Genomic DNA, 19,034 nt, shown 5'->3' on the forward strand with positions numbered 1-19,034 from the left:
GAAGAAGTATGCATGTGCTAAAACTTTCCTTGGCATAAAGTGATACAGTCAGTTGAATATTGTCTATAGGCTAGCAGAATATATGACAGCACTTCTTATATGAAAACTCTGTACAGCCTGTCTCCTTCAGTGAATGTTCATATCGGAATGTACAATCCTTATAGCAATGCAAAAAAGTTCTGCATCATGTAAAGATATTTTCTGTTATCTTTATGTTAATGCAAAGCTCTTCCATAGTCAGAAGCGTGTTTACAGATCTGAGGACAGGTGGCACATCCTAAGCAATCTGTAAAGCTACAAATTTGGTGGCATCTTTATGACTCAGAGGATTCTCTACAGTATTATGTGTAAGGCAGGAAATAAGTTGTCAACTTACACATCTAATTCTCGTGGCTCTTTTTGTTTTGTACAGCAGTGGATAGCTGTCTGCACTGCCTTTGTGCTCTCATCTCAGCTGCAAGATTTTAAGGGAGTCTTGGTGACATCATTCCTCCGTTTTAAAGACAGTGGCCAAAGTACAGAAAAATAATACAAATGTCCATGTTCAGGATGAGAAAACACAAGAATACCTCTGATTATTGAAATCAAAGATTAGTTCAAGCCAGTGTTGTGTTTTTAAGATGAGCATAGCTGATCCTTCCTCACCTGTGCTATCTCATGTCCTAAAACCAGCTTATATTGTCATCCTGGGACAAAGACTCAGGTCATCCTGCTCATGGACACTGGATATGGCCTACATCTCTCTGAACTGATTTATTCTTAAGCTGTTCTTTAAGGAGTTCTACAGGTTAACTCTTTTGTGCAGAGAAAGCTGTTCCCTTCCCTTCATCTTAAACTTACTGTACATAGCAATTTCATAGAGGACTTTCAGCCTTTCTCTTTTTTGAAAGAATTAACAACTTCTCCCAATCTTCTGTCTCTCCATCATAGAATCATGGAATGGCTTGGGTTGGAAGGGACCTTTAATACCATCTAAGTCCAACCTCTTTTTCATAAATTTCCCTTGAAGTACTGGAAAACCACAAAGAGGTCCCTCAGATTCTTCTCTGCGCTGAACAACCCCAATTCTCTCAGCCTGTCTTTGTAGGAGGCATGCTCCATGGCATCTTCTGGACCTGCTCTAACAAAACCATATCTCTCCTCCATGCTGGAGGCTCCAGGGCTGGATGCAGCACTCCAGGTGGGATCTCACAAGGGCAGAGTGAGAGGGGACAATCAATCTGCTGGCCTCAGCCCTTGTGGCCTCACATCAGCTGTCATGTCCTCACCTCTTCTGAAAGGAAAATAAACACCAAAAAGAGTGTATAAAAATGTTATTGCTTATCATAGTCATGCCACATCACAGAAACAGATGGGAGAAGTATATTCAGATTAGTCACCAGAAAAAGTTGTGATGAATTCTAGAAGCAGCTGGCAAAATTAGGTGGAGGTGGGATGAACTGGCAGAACAGTTCAATAAAGGACTGTTGAAGGGAGAAGAGAACAGAAGGAATAAACATAGTGAGGGCATGTTTTTCAAAATATATTCTCACTCTATGTCCCAAGACTGTGAAACAGAAATGGTACAGAAACAGAAAATTTTAGTGAAATTATTTAATGCATTGAATATTGCATTCTCAGAGAGAATCCCATTCAATTCTGGTTATCTACAGGGAGGAAAAAAATAAAGAAAGAAGAGACAGAGATGAAAGAGGTTCTGAAAAGAGGGATTAAATCAGCTGGAGAACCACTGAAGAAGGTCATATGAGGACTCTTTCACATGAAAGAACTAAAGTAACAAGAGAAGAGAGGTAGAAGCATAAAAAGTGGTTGTTGCCCATTAACGTTTTAGGGAAAGTGAGTTGTACTTCTCTTAGGTCTGTATTTAGAGGATATATTCAGTGAACTAGAAATGTAACAAAGAGTGTAATGAAGGATCAGTTATTTTTTTTTTTTAAATCTCTTACTTCTTCAAAATCTAGATACTACAAGCACACAAAATTACCATGAATGCACTGTTTTATGCTCGCTGCTGTAAGTCTTTCTATGTGCCAAGAAAAGGCCATCCTCACAAACACTAACTGCTCCTGGAAGAACTAATACTGACAGAAAACTTTGCACTTGTGTAAAGCTGGTAGTGGCAAGTTGTTCAAGTATTTGTGTGACACTGATTCCAAATTGCTTTGTTCAATAAATGACAGTCTCAATGAACTCAGTCAACTACAGCTGAAGATCAGTTTTCAGTCCTGCCCTGGATGACTCTATGACTCTATCTAAAATCTCAAGTGCAACTTATTTCTTCTTCAGTTAAGCAGATATCAAAAACCAAACCAAACCAAAAGAAAAACAACAACAAAAAAACAAACTAACAACAACAACAACAAAAAACAAAAACAAAAATCTCCCCAAAATACACCAGAAAAAATGGAGCTCACTTTTGTAAATTTACTTATACAAGAGCAGACTAATATTCTAGTCTGTCTGTAGAAAGAACAATTTGTTTAATATTTTATCCAGCTTGAGTTCAAACTATGAATTTATTCAACCTTTCAGTAGGGAGGTTTTCTCAAGTTATAATGTTGTACTTCTCTGCAGAAACACAAACCACTTGTGACCACTTGAATTGAATTCTAAACATTTCTCCAGATCAAATTATACAGTAACAGAGTGTTTTGACTACACATTATCTGTATGGCAATTTGCTTGTTATTGATGCTTGTTTTTATATGTATATCTACAGGCAAGAAATACACATGGGGGATCTAGAGACTAACCTGGAAAATGAGTTTTGGTTTTTGTTTTTTTTTTTATTTCTAACCCCTATTCCTAAACTATTAGGATTTCTTTCCAGCTGTGGTGTGAGGATTTCATTGAAATTGCTTTGTGCTGTGCCCCATTGTATTACAGTCATGCACACTTCTGAACAAGCACACTTTAGGATCTTCCCTGTTTATATTGGTGCACAATGAGACAAACTTCTAAAATTCAAAATGAAAGCATTTTATATTTGCAAACGGACAAAACTTTCCCATTCAGGTAGTACTTCAAGAGACTTAAAGTTCTTAAACTGAAATTTTTGGTTGTAAGGAAACAAAAGCTGGTACATAAACGCCGTCTCAGGGGGGATACTATCCCTTATATTCAAGAGGCGCATGCAAAATAGTGGAAAAATCAGCTATACCTTTCCCATGAGCTGAAAATGTGACATCTAGAATACAGAAAATGAAGTGGATCAGGTAGGAAAATGGTAGAAATATGGGCAATAAGGTGTAGCTGTACACAATTCTAATGTTTTGGACTTCTGTTGGAAAGTCTGTAGAAATGATCTCAGCATCACGATTTTGCAAGTGAACTAGTTGATATCTGGGAGTAGGTGGACACAAAATTATACCGAGATTGCCTCATGGCCCACCACTAATTAGGATTTCTGAGCATGGTATTGCCTTATGACAGTGGGAGGAAAACACTTTCTCCTAAAGAACATCTAGTGTCTATAAAGAACCCATGTATCAGTTTTAGTTATTCAGTGATTTTTCTTTCCAAGCATCATGCACATCAGAAAATTAAAATTAAATGCCCCTGTTTCTTTGTAGTAGTCTAAATTCTCTTTGTGGTTTTGTATCCGTGTACTGGATGCTTTCATTGAAATGTGAGATGTACACTGGGTTTTGTGAGTGTTGCTTTAATTAGTTCTGTTTCCATGAGACCCTAAGTATTATGAGAAGCAGTCAATGGGCAAGGAAAATATTCATAAAACAAGTGTGGTCACTTCTGTAAGTGTTTGCACAGCTTTTCCAATACAGGAACTGACACTGTCAGATGGCCTATGCTGAAGATGCCTTTCAAGAAAAAGGCTCTTCATTTCACTTCTTCCAGATGGCAATTCACTGGGCAGGAAGGAGAAAATTATATGGAGAGCTATACAGGTATTTTTGTCTTTGTTCTTCCACATGCCAGAAAGAAAAGCAGGTCTGTGGTCTTGTACCAAAATAAACACCAAAACAGACAAGTATAGTCATGATAAGAGTAAAGCATCCTGGGGGCCTGATGAGATATGAGGTCTGCAGGAATGCACAGACATCTACTTCTTCATCAGGTTAAAAGAACTTATCAAATGCTAAGTGGCAGAGGGAAATAAAAGGCTTATTAAATGTATCCCCTTACCCCAACACTCCCTGCCATCAAGCAGGAGAACTGCAGAGATTGCAGGTGGCCAAAAGGCAGGGGGAGTGATGAGTTTTTGCAAACCCACTTTAGCACAGCAGTCCTTGAGGGGAGTAGGAGGATGTGTAGGCAAGCAATATAAGGGCCACACAGGCACAAACCAACCAAATGTCACATGAAGGTACAAAAATATAAGCTGAACTCATTACCACCTGATCTTAGATAAATTAAACTGTCTTAATAGAGGTGGCTCAAAAATGATAATGTTTCAGTGGAGTTTTGTTTATTGACACCATCTGATATCCTATGATATTGCTATGGCAACTGAAAAAAATACCCTGCTACTGGCATTTTATGTTAAATGACTGCAGTTAATGAGGAGCCTGTGTTAAAGGTCACATTCTCGGGGAAAAAAAAAAAGAATCCTTTGAAAAATGCCTGCTATCACTCTCACTTAGAGATAAGTCTGGTTCAGCCAGACTGCCACAAACTGTTATGGACATCTTCTGAAAGGAGGGGAAAAAAAAAAGTTGGGGGGGGGGGAAAGTCTCACAGTAAGAGCTAATGTGTTCTCTAAGAATTATAGCTGTCACAATCCAAATGACGTGTACAGCTCTCATGCCACTAAAACCATTTGGAAAAAATAATAATTGCTTCTCCATGTACAGAACAGAAATCTCTTCTTTCCAGTGACAGTTTGAACCCCCAATTAGTCTGAAAATTGAAGCAGTCGTTTCAGAAAGCTGCCACATGGCATTCTGTGAACCAAGATGGCTTGAGTGTCATTTGCTGTTGACTTTTGTGGGCAGAATTCCAGTCATAGCAACAGGACATTTGCATCAAAGACAGGCACAGAAAAACTGATCTCATGAAGAACTCTGAAAAAAAGATGGGGAACATAGAACTATAGCTCCCAGGAAACATATTACATTTGAGTTAAATACTTATTTTCTTGGACAGCCAATGTAAGTATACTATAAAACATTACACAAAAATCCCAAAATTACAATTCATCTCAGAAATAATTTTTAAATTGCAAAAAATTTTGCATTGGGTTACAAACCACCCACAACCCCCCCCCGCTTCAGTATTTCAAGTGAAAACTGCTTTGCAAAATGTGGAAACTTTTCAGAAAAACATGATCCAATGCCTTGACCAACTAAAGGACACATATTTGGTATCAGTTGTTTGTCCCCTTCTTTCATATGTCTTCTGTCCATATAAAATATTCCCCACCAAGCTGTATTCCCCTCCCTGTATATTTGATCTTCCAAGGATGCTGAGATGAAAGGGCGGCTGGATGTTGTAGAAATGTTCACCAGGTGAAAGTCTAAATTAATAGTAGAAAAAAAGAGTAAAGAAAAAGTAAAGAAAAGTAAAGAAAAGTAAAGAAAAAATCTAACTGAGCTGTTGAGAATGATGTAAACAATCCATGAGAAAACTGTTATATCTTGAGCCATTGGCAGTGCTTTCAGTGTATTTTTGATGACATCTCTGTTGTCATCCAAGGAACTTTTCACCACAGACGGGCAGTGAGTGAGTTGACAGTGAAGTAAATCTTTCGGAGGGGGTGTGGAGCAGCACAGTGTGGGAATATTAATCCCAGGAACACTCTGAACAGGAAGAGACTGTGATGTGACAAGGGCCACAGAGGCAGGTTTTTAAAATTGTGTGTAGCTCTCAGGTTGGAGGCCTGAAGTGGAGACAAAAAGTCAATCACATGTCAAACCCCAAAGAGATTAATCCTAAGCTGACTCGTGCTTACTGCAGCTGTGATCTTCAACCTTCTGCAGTTCACAGGATTTCTCCAGTGGAGATGTAAATCACTGCAGGGCATTTCTGCCAATAGTGGGCTTGCTTTACTGAATTACCTTTCAAATATGCCTGTGCAGCACTGTTTAGGCCCCCAGCACTTTCCAGATGAGAACTGACACAGTTTGTTATGGTACAGCAATGCCCATCCGTGTTCACCACTTATATCTTCATTATTGTATGATTTGAAGCACTGACAGACACTCATTTTCCAGCAGAGCTCCTTCCTGACAGACGAGCTGTACACGCTACCTTGTGTCACTATTTTTGACTTTTTTTAATAAATTCCCATCTTAGATGAGTTTAAATGCCATGGTTGCTTTGTTGTCCACCTCTAGTGCAACCAGGAGGCTCAGTAAAACCTGAGTTGAGTGTACCTGATGTGAAGCCATCATTCAGCACACCTCAAACAGGTTTAAATCTGCCCCTGCAGGACATCACCTCTCTGGAGGAAACACACACAACCCACCACAGATGAAAGAGGCAGCCTTTCATCCAAGGTCATTTTATGCATAGCACCACCACACCAGGAGGTCAAGGCCACTGTCCCCTCCCCAGCATCACCAGGAGGATGAATGGCCTTTTCCCTCCCCCTGCCCTGGCTCTGCAGGTGGGAAGCACATTAACAAGCAATGCAGGTACTTAGCCAAAGCCTAACACAGAAAGAAAAACCTGATCTTCCCAGCCTCCCAGGGCACTCTGTATATCTTCATGGGCCAGATGGTAAATGCCTTTTACTATCCCCAATGGAGCCACATTTCCAGCAGCACTCAATACCTGTTAAGATCTGTGAAAAAGAAACCTATTTTTTATCTGCTTTGTACCCAGGCACCCAGTTATTTTATCACTATGCACTTAAACATCTGGCTTTAAAATATTAATATTCAGCTTTAATCAAATTTTAGATTAATTGTCAAAGTTTTCAGACACACAAGCTGCAATTTATCACTTTCTCTGAAACAGGAGCCTGTATAATTATATTATTGGATTAGCAGTAGTAAGACAACATTGCTTTGTGGAAGGTTTTCCTCCAAATTTTGTGACAGATATCTACTGTGGTATGCTAGGAAAAAAAAAAAAAGTTTTAGGCTTTGATTTAGTTGTGCCAGGTTACAGCCATTTGGGAGAGGCAGGGGTCTTTGCAGATGAGATCTTTAATTCCTGATTCAAACGTATAAGAATTTTCATTCTTAACCAAAGGGAAAACAGAGGAAAATGAGATAAAATACCTGTTTTCTTTAGTAATGCCAAATAAAACCTTCCTGCAATATCAAGACAATAAATAAAGTTGCTGCTATGCTTGGAAGAATCACCACCAAATGCATTTGCAGGCCCTTTATGAGGGTGTTTGGACACTTCCACAGAAAGCCCTGGATCTGTGCCCTTGACAAAGCAGTGACTGTATTAGCAGTCAGCTGTAAAATACATTCTGAAGAGACCCAGAGCTCAGCCTGAAAGGTTTGGTAGTAGCAATATCCAGTAGACTAGTAGTCATTAGTTCCAGATGATCTACTCTTCTGGACACAGCAGAGGTTCATTTCAAACTATTTTAATTCAAGAGGTCTCCTCATAATGAAAATAAAAAGCCTGAGGTGAGAGCCATAGACTTTATGACTTAATTCTTCAGTTTTTATGGTGTCACAGCCATGTCAACATCACAACTCTGTTAATGTTTTTATGTTTCATTGAAGAATTATTGTGGAGGACCCTTCTAGGCTGCAAGTGGCTGCCACCTATAGACTCTTCGCCAGGTCTTGCATTCACAGAAGGGGAAAAAAAAAGTCACCTCAACACCCTCAGAGAATACCCAGAGAGTATCCTGTGGATTTTGTAGTGCAAAAGCCTTTGGATTTGTCTAAACAAATAGAAAACAAACAGCATGTTTCAAAGCACTGATGAAGGCCTAACACTGCCTGCATGGAAATTAAGTATCTTGTTAAAATGACCCCATTTTTTGTATTCTAGAGTACAACAGTTAGAATAATGCAGCACTTGTCTTGGATGCCAGAAGCACGATAGTTAATTTGCCTCTGGCATTAAATAATGTAAGCAGAATGCATTTGAGTCCCTCTAAATTCTTATAACTTTACATTCCATTTTCTTTAATTTAGAAGTGTTTGTCAGTCTCCAAGGAACTAAATTCAGGCCCAGGAAATAGAGTCAGTTTTGCCCGTTAACATAACAACCTCGTGTTTTTATCTCAATTTTCTTCCCTATTTGCTTCACATAAAGTGAAAATGTACATGGCTAACTCTGCAAATCCTGCTATGCTGCAACCCAAGTTCTATAAATAAGAAACACAACTGAATACTAATAACACAAGAGAGTTAATTAATAAGTAGATCTTTTTGAAAACATCTTACATTCCTTCTTCAATCAACATGGCATATTTGTGCAGAATCTCTTACTTGAAGGTGTTTATTAGAGAGACTACACATTTTAGTGAAACCATTTAAAGAATTAGAACATAAATACAAATTCCCAAGCAGCTCTTTGTTTAATTTAAAAGAATACTTTATACAGTAAAATACAAGCATCACCTGAAATAACCAACTACAGTGAAGGATAGTGTAAATTTAGACATGAGCTAATCCTGTAATTGTCAAAAAAGTTGATATACAGAGAAACTATTTATTGTACAATCATTGCCCAATGCCAAGCTATATTTGCATCACCTGACAGCTAGGAGACAAAATGAACTGTGTTATTATTCTCCAGATATCACAATGTTATTAACCTTCTTGAAACTATGAACGTAGGTCTGTTTCAAATAAAAGTATGTGTGACAAGTTTTCATAGTAAAAACATTGGTTCAACTGGGGAAATTGGTTCAAAGAAACAATATTTTTAGTGTAGACTCTACTTTTCTGCTCCAAAGTGAATTGAGTTGAAATAGAAGCACCTGCTATACACCTGTAAGTCCAGGTATTTATAAAATCCTAATTTTCCTTAACACACAAGAACATGTACATGTTTCCTAACCTACATGTTATTCTGACTGCCAGTAAAGACCTTATTTAAGAACTAACTCTGAAAATCAAGGAGGCCAAAAGTACTTTCAGATAGTCTGACTGGAAAAAAACATTGCTCTTTTCCAAAACGTTTTTTTTTCATTCTACATGTTGCAGGAAAGGAGGACTATTTTGGTGATATTAGACTCTTTGGTTTTATTCAAGATATGCTGGTATCCTCGTCTTACAATTCCACTGTAAATATTTTAGTATGTGGACCACAGAAAAATAAGCATTCCCTCAATTAATACATGAAAATGGAATGTGACTCTTTTTCCCCACTTAGCCAATACAGAAAGATCCCCAATCTCATTTGGAGTCTGGGTGATGACAGGAACAGAACAATAAAGTTTTCCAGTTTCCTTTCCCTCAGAAGACCCTTCCAGCCACAGTGAGGACTAAATGAAGGATATAACCTCCTACTTAAATGAATTCAAGAAAACCAACTAAAATCTTGAAATTCTTTTAGGAATTAAGCTCAAAATATTCCAGAAAGCAATGTAGCATCTTTACATATTAGTGGGAGTAAGTTAGTGCTGAATTTTTTTAAAATGTATTTAGCTTCCCTTGTTTCATCAACAAATGTTATTAAATTTTAATGAGTAAAAATGGTGCAATAAAACTAATGAAGTCAGTTTTACCAGGAAAATGCAATGAAGAGGGTGCTGCTTATTTTAAAATAAATATTTGTTCAGTACAGTTTGTTTTACAATTTAATAAAAGGAAGATTTTTGGTTTTCTTAGTTTTGGCAAAAACTTCCAGTTTAAAGTGAGGTATAGAACCGTAGAAAAACAACATTTAAAGAAAAGGATGTTGTTGGGGACTGTCAAAGATTTTACAGAAGTCCAAATAAAAGACATCTGTAGCCCCTCCCTTGTCCACTGATGGAATCACTTCATCCCAGAAGGCCCCTGGGCTGGCCAGGCAGAACTTGTATCACCTCCCCCTCCTCTGTGTGCCTTAGGAGGATTTGTTCCATGATATTCCCATGCACAGAGGTGAGGCTGACAGGCTGGTAGTTCCCAGGGTCTTGCTTTCTGCCCTGTTTGAAGGTGGGTACAAAGTTTCCCTTTTTCCTGTCATCTGGGACTTCACCTGACTGTCATGGCTTTTCAAATGTCATGGAGAGTGTCTTGGCAACTACATCAGCCAGCTCCCTCAGCACTCTGGCTTGACTCATGTACATTCAGGTTCCTCAAATGCTCATGAACCTGATCTTTGCTTATTGTAGGAATCACCTTGTTACCCCAGTCCCCATCCTGCCATCCATCAGCTCTCGGAAAGAAAAAAAACCACAAACCACGAATCAATGACAAAATAGCTGGCAGGACATTGAGCCACCTGTGGTGTAGAAATGGACTATCCCCCTCTAAATTATGGCGGACTTAGAATCAGAGTGAGTGATAATCTGCAGCAAAACTTTGTAACTATGGGACTTGACATCAAATGGCACCATAGACTTATAGCCCCCCCGGTATCCCCTTGGTCACTATTGTATAAAGGAAGCAGAAATGTTATGTTAATTTTCTGGCAGCCCTCCTGGACTGGTTTGTTTTATCTTAGGATACTGTAAAATAATGTCATTAAACATTCCAGAAACATTCCTGTGCAGGGATGTTTATGTCTCCTTGGGACCAAGTTCTTCCTTCCTCTTTCAAAGCTGTTCTCATTAGCTACTTCAGACTATCATCGTAGAGCTGCCAACTACCTGCACTGCCCTGGGCTGGCCTTCTCATGCACTGGCTTGCTTTGGCCAGATTCAGAGCAGGGACTCTTGTTCAGACTTTGCAAAGGATGTCACCGAATGTTTTGACACCTGCTACAGAGCAGCTGACAAGAGCTGCTTATGCACAGGGGTTGTACTAAATTTGGCTGTGCTCTCATCAGTTTTAGGAAGCAGCTGCCTTTTAAGTTATGAATGGGACATGAGATGTAAGACATGACAAAATTATTTTCTCTTTGGACAGCAGTGTTTAAGTTATGTGCTTAAAATGTTAGAACCTAAATGGTTCACGTTGAAATCCAGCAGTGCTTCTGTATAATTTATCTTCCTTTCCCCTGTCAGAGGGTTATACTCAGCACCTAAAGGTCAAGCTGCTCAAAGCAAGCATTGCTACAGAAAAAGCTGAATCAGCCCTTGGGGGTTGTGGCAATTATCTTAGTCAGTGGGTGAGATTATTCTAAAACTCCATTTAAAAAACCAAGCAGAATGTGTGGATCTAGGTATGTGTGTATTCATAGACATATCTGTGAAGATGTACTACATATGAATGCAAATATATGCTGCAAACCTCTGGTTTTTAAGTTAGTTACTCTTTAGAGAGGTAAACCAAATTCTGCTGTGAAGTTACAGCTGACATTCCAGTAAAACCAGCAGGATAAGAGAAGTACACTACAGACCATAATTTGATTCTGGAGACCAATGTGTAATGAAAATCTTGTTTTCTGTCATATTCCTTTCTCCAAATCTTGAAAATAAACACAATTGTATAGCAAACTTGAATATGGACAGTGGATTTTCCTTCTGTTAGAAATTCCTTCTTAAACATTTCAGGTTTTAGAGGCAATTGTCTAAAGCTGAAGGCATCAATACTTTTTAAAGGTAGAATATACATCAATATAGAAGTACTACTATTGTTATACCCAGGTCCACTTGTCAGGTTAGGGGAAGGTTGTTTGATTTACTCTGGGCAGTGAGCAGAAGAAACAACAAAATTCTCAGGAGTTTTGATAAACTTTTGCTTGCACATTTTAAAACATTAAAGTCGAATAAGGCACTTGGCAAATTTGAAAATGTAGCCATTTTGGTTAGGAATGCAACAGCATGAAAGCATAAAAATAACACCTAAGAAAAAGTATAAGGGAAAAGAAAGAAAGAGAAACATAGGATAAGATTAGAAAGGTATGCATTGACCACCTGCATACCCCCTGACAAGACTTGTATGTTGCAATTTTGATGCCTATTGGTCAAAGTGATTGTCACACTCTTGATTCCTCAGGGATGAGGGAAGTCCACAAAACACTGAGTTCAATGGGTTAATATACTGCCAGGTTTGGGTGGGAATGCCCAGGTACCTCCCCTGAGCCAGGGAGTTTTACACTGTCTGGAAACTCCCTTCAGCTCTCTACAAACTCTAGCACCCTACAAATTTTCCTCCAGTCCCTGATTGGAGTTTGCAAGTTTGGGTCATGTAAATGCAAAGAGATTATCAACACAGAACAGATAACATACATACACATATACATAAACACCATGACTTATCTAGACAGTGAAATTTCACAGAAACATGTTCATTAAACTCATATCTATCACATCTACTGAAAGACACCAGTTCCATATGTGTAATACATATTTTATTACAGGATTCTAATTATGTTCCTTTTAACTCACAATAGCCAGTAATTCTGTAGCAAGTCTATAGATTAGTTATAAGCCAGCTTCTTTTCCATCTGTGCACTTCCCCAATAAACTCTTCACATTTTCCTTCTCTACCCCCACTCCCTACCCTGCACCCTTTTAGTCTTAGACCACAATCATCCCCCTGAGACTATGACAACAAATGGCCTTGTCAAGACTCCCACAGTTGACCAGTTTTGTCCTGCTTTGCCAGAATTACTGACTCTCTCTCTCTCAACTGGAGGTTTGCACGAACACAGTAATCAAGTGTTCACACAACTGTGAAAAAGCTGAAAATGTACCCAAAGGATTTGGAGCAACTCAAGCTGCAACAGTATTGGAACAGCTCTACAGCCACAGAGCTGTGCACACCACTGCTTTTCTCCTCCCTCTGCAAAAACCTCCAGTGTTTAAATTGCATATGTAAGTAATGTGTTCCCTTGCACTGTATCAGCAATTAATTTTGCTATGATTCAGTTTTTTTGTTAGCTAAAGAGCACTGCACAATTGAAGAGAAGTACAAGAAGCACCCAAGAGCAGCCCTGGCTGTAAAGGTCAGTCTCCTTTTCCCCCAGACGCAGGCAGGCTGCTTTTGTGAAAGAAAAACAATTCAAAGACAAGCAAATGGAGACAGCAGGAGGAGCAAAACCAGGACTGCAACAGTGACCTGAATATTACAGTTACACTGCTCCCAGCATACAGACAGAAACTTGTTCAGACATTTGGCCATCATACCTGCTTCTCTTCTGCATCCTACCATCCGCTTCTGTATTTTCCACCTCCAGTAACACCATCTTACACCTTAATAGTCCTCACTTCTCTTCTGGTCATTCCTTTTCTTGCGTTAATGAGGGTATATCCAGATGTTGCCTCTGTATATGCCTTGCTATAACCACTTCCTCAAGAGAAGGAGAAACATCTTTGCTGGGGCCAACAAAGAATGACTGAAAAAGCTTAAGAACAAGGAAAGTCTGTAGGAACACTTTCTCAAGGTACACCACCCACTCTGAGAAATTTGCAGACAAGAGATTTCCTTGCCTTTCCCTCTTCCCCTCACCCCATGTCTGTTCAGCCTTCATTTCTCTTACACCATGACCTCTCTACACCAGTTGCTGAAAGAGTCATTTGCTATGCAGACCTTTCACAGCCTCCTCATGCATAATTCCCTCCTTGCAATTGGGTCTTCAGGCCCCATCACCTTTCCATGGCAGGGTCCTGATCTGATTTTCTTCCCTTTTACTTTACTAGGCTCTCTCTCTGCCCTCTCAGCTTTTTTTTTTTTTTTTTCCTTATCATTCCTCACCTATTCTGGATGAGCTGATACAATTTTGGAATTAAGTTTTTCACTTTTCCCTTCAAGACACATAACAACAGATGCTGTCCAAATTCAGCATGGGCACTGTCAGCAGGGATGGATGTGTGCTCTCAAATGATACCCTCATTTACCTGAGGGTATCTTCATGTGGCACTTCAGAGAATGTCTCAAACTGTGTCCTGTGGTAGAGCAAGTAAAGTCTCATGGTTTTCCTTGAGAGAGCTTCAAAAAACACATTGACTTAGGAAGTTTGGGACAGAATGTAACTGAAGAAAATCTCACAGGATATGTGTAATGGGGATGTGAAAACCTTCAGGGTTTGTTGCTTCCATTCCTGAGGATCTGGCCCTGGGAGCCCATCTGTGACAGGTGAGTACAGGAAGATACCCTGGTCCTACTTCCTGTTCCCTACCCCAGAGCAGTCATTCAGTATGGCACAAATAGAACAGAGGCAAGGACAACAGAGAAATTGGCTCAACTGCAGAAGGAGAAGCAAAAAGCTTGCATACAGAGAGCCAAGAATAGGGTTGCTGAAAGTCAAAAATTCTAAGTGAAGCTATGTGAGATTCCCTTCTGGTAATCTTCATGGTATTGTCTGAAAAGTCTTCATGCAGCAAAGAAAATGTCAGGGAAACAAGTCAGATGTGTCTCCCCATTCCACAGAATGTCACAGGCCCGATGTGCCCTGTGGCAGAAGCAGCATTTCTTTTCTCCTGGCCTCTTTGCACAAAGAGAAATTCTGCTTTTTTTCAGCAAAATAAGCTTTGTTATTGGGGCTATTGGAAGTGGTGTCAGCCTGACCAGTTTTACAGGAATGAGAGCCAGAAGTTACCGGAGGGATATAGAGCAAGGCCAGTGCAGGGAGCTGAGCTGCACAAAGCAGGGCAATGAGCTAAGGTACTGACAGTCCCTGCAGAAACGTTATGGGTGGACCCATATGGGACCATGAGAATACAAAAACACAGAGCACTCTGAAATTTCTTTTGCCAAATATCCTTCTAACTCCTTCTGTGAATGACACACAAAAACCCCCAAGAAAATATCTTGGTTCAAAGCAATTTTGTATGTTTTATCCCCACTCAAGGCCAAGAATCTTGGCTCAGGAACATTTTTTCCTGCTCCACTTTTCCATTGGTTTGCATCTAGCAAGCTGTCTTGGAAAAAACGTTATTTATCTAAGAACTTAACTTCAAGCCAGTGTGTGTGAGATGCACCCTAGTCTTTTCTCCACTCTGTCTTCACTCTATGAACAGAACCATCTATGAATAGATAATCTCACTGTCTACACTGTTGGTGGCCCTCTCGTCACATCCCACTTCCAGCAGACTGTATCTCAGCTGGAGATATCTGGAAAAGAGATAGGTGGAAGTGGAAAGCAGAACACACAAGAAATATTCATGCTGTGTTTATATCCTCCCAGCTCTGCCTCTCTATAAATGGCAGTATGAGACACTTAAATCTTTGTGCAGCAAACAAATCACCTTAATTGAACACGGTTTTCATTTCAAAACAAGCTGTAGAGCTTAAGGCTGAAGTCCCCTAGAGAAAATGGCCCTCTGATTTATATCAGTGCTGTAAGAACTAGAAGCTATTTACAAGGTTGCACATGGATAATGCATGGTGAGAGCAGCACAGTTGGAAGTCATTGAAAGAAAGTAAATGAAGTTCCCTTAACAATGGTACATATACAGGAAAGTGTTTTAATTTGTTACCAGTACTGGTAATACTGCAGAACCACCTCAAATCAGCAGTACTTCAAGTCCTGGGACAGCTTTGATGCTACCAATTCCATAAAAAACCTGCCTCTCCCAAAAGGTGTTAAAACCTATGAATATGCAAGGCAACATGGTAGCACATGGAATGCTGTGCCCTGCAGTGTGAAGATTACTGAGCTGTATCTCAGGCACAAAGTCTAATCCAGTTCAAAGGACACCAGGAGGTATTGCCTTATAGGAACCTACTTAAAAACCCAGTCAAACAGCAACACAGCCAGGGAGAATTTCCTGTAGCACTACAAAAGGACTCCTGATTCAAGCATAGTTTCAGCATTAGTGTGTTGGAGTACGTTTTTCAATACACAATAAATTTACCCTGAAAAAAAACCTCAAGTGTCAGGTATTTTGGCTGTAACTATGAACACTAAGGCAAAATTAATTGTGTGGACTACATAGACCAGTGAACTGTAATAAACTCAGAAGGCTTTCATCTTTGGATGCTGAAATTCAGATAGGGTTATTAGTGACGGGGAGATTTAAGAAGTGAACCAAGCCCTCCAGACCTAGCTGGGTTGTATAAATACATAGCTCAATACAGCTGAAGGATCCCATCCCCAATCTTTTCATCTACCTCCAGGCAGACACTTCATTCCACACAAGGCAAGGGTGGATGGTGCATCCATCCCTGAGAAGAGATCTACATGAAAAATATCCCAAATGCTGAGAAGTTGTCTCACCCCTCAGGCAGATCAGCCCGGGGAGTGCACTGCAGGTCTGTGGCTGCTCCCATTTACATCAATATCGGTGCTGATACAAGGAGTAATTCCTAACAGTGGGAGAAACAAAAAGCAAGTGAGACCTTGCCGAAGCATTCCATATTTTAGAACCTGCTTGTCATGGTTCAGCCACCCCAGGAGGCAGCTAAGCCCCACAGAGCTGCTTGCTCCCTTCCTGCATATGCCAGGATACGGATTTGACTCTAGGCCATGCTTCCCCATGGGACACGCAAGAGCAGCAAACTTTCAAAATGGATTCATTGATCTAACAGCCACTTACTTCCTCCTGCAATGCTGCAGAAACTATGGACTGTTCCTTTTGAGGGGTCTGACTACTGCTACACTCAGATTCAGCTTGGAAACATTCATTTTTTCAAAACAAAAAATCACAAGATAACACTCAAAACTGATTTCAGACCACTTACACAGCAGAGCTGCTTCACTTCAATGACATCTTTTTCTAACCTAATAAAATGAATATAGATCTGTATTTACTGAGTACAAATCTGTGACCATTTACTCTTTCCAGAGCAGTTAGATAGGAAAGTCTGATGCAACTTTTTTGTTTGTTCCTTGGCTAACTGGAAGAGCTCATTTCTTGTGTTCCATTCAAAAAACCTCCAAAACACCAAAACCCCCAGAAACTCATATAAAGCCCAATTTTTATTAGCTAGAATAAGAGTTCTGAGTCATCATTGTTTTGTTCACATTTTACAGCTATGTATCTAACATTAAATTAGTGGTGCTGTGTCACTCTTCAGCCAAGGTGACTGAAAAGTCAGCTCAGACCTAGGAAATCTAGTAAAAACATATTACCAGGCCTCCCAGTAATATACTGGGAGGATTTTGCCTGTCCTGTCACTTGCAGAGCAATGTGAACACAGTGTTTTCACATAATGCTAACAATCTAGCTGATTATCTACAACTTCCTCCTCAAGTCATATAGAAGGAGTTATTGGGAAAAAAATGTTGGGTTTTTTGTTTTGGTTTATTTTGTGTGTGTATGTGTTGTGTTGTTTAATTCACAAAGCTGAGGGATATTTTTTGGAAATACAGTCACAATTAAGTTATTTTAGATCAAAACACTTTTGTAGAGTTATGCTGGGGCCTATAGTACAAGATCCAAAGCTATTTTTCCTTTAGGGAAAGGATTAGGCTTGAATAAAATTTGTACTCTTTATACATTTTATACCTGTTGTCCAACCATTTTGCATGAGCACTGAGCCAGTCATAACACTTACACACATCTACACTTATACACATATACAGGGTTTCCAAATTGCAAATCTTCTTGCTTCTCAAGAGGTGCCAGGAGTGAGCACAAACCACTAAGCTTGCCACTTGCTCTAGCTATGCAGGAAACTATTAAGCAGGGCTGTTGACATGGTAAGCAAAACATTCCCTGTCTCTGACTGGTAGGGAAGGTATTTCTTGCTCAGCTATAGGTTTTGCCATGGATCAGAGAAGGTGACCACAGAAATCAAACATCTTTTTTCAGGCGAACAATTTAGGTCACTTAAGCAGTCTTATGAACCAATATCATTTGATATTACGACATTACAAGGTCAGATACAGCCTGGTCTGATGATTACAGAGAAGTAGAGCAGTGAAAGTGACATCAATACACAGATGTTTCTTTAGCACAAAAATGTGTTCTTGGGAGAAGCACAAAACCCTTTTGCTCTCCTTTGCTCCCAACATGAGCATGTCTGACAAGTAAACTGTGGAGAACGAGATTATTCTCACCATCATCAAACACAGTTACGCACATTTAAAGAACTGATCACTGCTTTTGCCAGAACTGGGAATTCCACGCAGTCATTCTAATGAAAGAAGAGAGGCCATTCTACTTTTCAGCATGTAATGAATATATAAGCAGGGTAGCTGGCATGAAGCAGTGCTCATATTCCATCCCAGATTAGCAGACATAGCAAACTGAGGCATTTTTCTTCCAATTCCCATCAGCTGAAGATGCATTGGAAAGTGTCTGGGTTTTTTTTCAATTCTTAGAGTCAACATACAGAAAGGAATGTCATGCACCTCCCACATTGCTTTTGCATGCAGTTGTCTATTGAAATGTTCTTAGAGAAATAGAAGGTCAGAGTTTGTGCAGTCAACTCAGGACTCAGATGAGTGGAGTGTAGGGAAGAGGAAATCACAGCAAGAACAGCAGCAGAAAATCCCAGAAAAATTCTCGCTTTTTTCTCTTTCTGCATGTATTGTTTTATTTTCTAATTGTGGCCCAATGACACAATCCAGTCAATTCCATATCCCACTGATCATTTGCACATTATATATTTTAACAGGAGGCAGTCCCTGCATCTGGAACTAGTCAAGCAGTCTGAACATTTGCTTGAACCTGTCATGTAGCAGTCAGAGTTAAATCCAAATTTGTGTGTTGTCCTGCTTGGGGAGACTGCAGGAGTGCAGGCAGGGTAGATATCAAAGGAAACAGGAAAAATCCCAGTCTCCAGAAGAATTAGTTGCTGTCTGTTGGCAAGCAGAAGAGAATGGCAAATGTGAAAAGCTCCTCAGTGAAAAGCTTCCAGTTTACACTGGAAATAGCAAGCATTACAATACGTGTGCCAAGAAAGGTAAAGGGAAACAATAGCTAATTTTGGTCCTGTGCCATTTGCATGAAGAGTGAATGAAGACTGTGCTCAGCTTGTCCCAAGCCCGTTAAGTTCTCAAACACTTTGGAATATCTGGATCTCAAAGACAGCACTGAGGCCACAGAGGAAGTTTGGGTCAAACCTAGAAAATCAGGCTGCTTTCCTAGACTCCTCCCTCAGCCACTGGATGCAGTTTGCAGGGGTTGCTTGAAACACAGAAGCATGCCTGGTCATTAGTACTGCAGAGCTGCT

The sequence above is a fragment of the Motacilla alba genome, chromosome 4 (assembly GCF_015832195.1).
Source record: "Motacilla alba alba isolate MOTALB_02 chromosome 4, Motacilla_alba_V1.0_pri, whole genome shotgun sequence".
Taxonomy (NCBI): domain Eukaryota; kingdom Metazoa; phylum Chordata; class Aves; order Passeriformes; family Motacillidae; genus Motacilla; species Motacilla alba.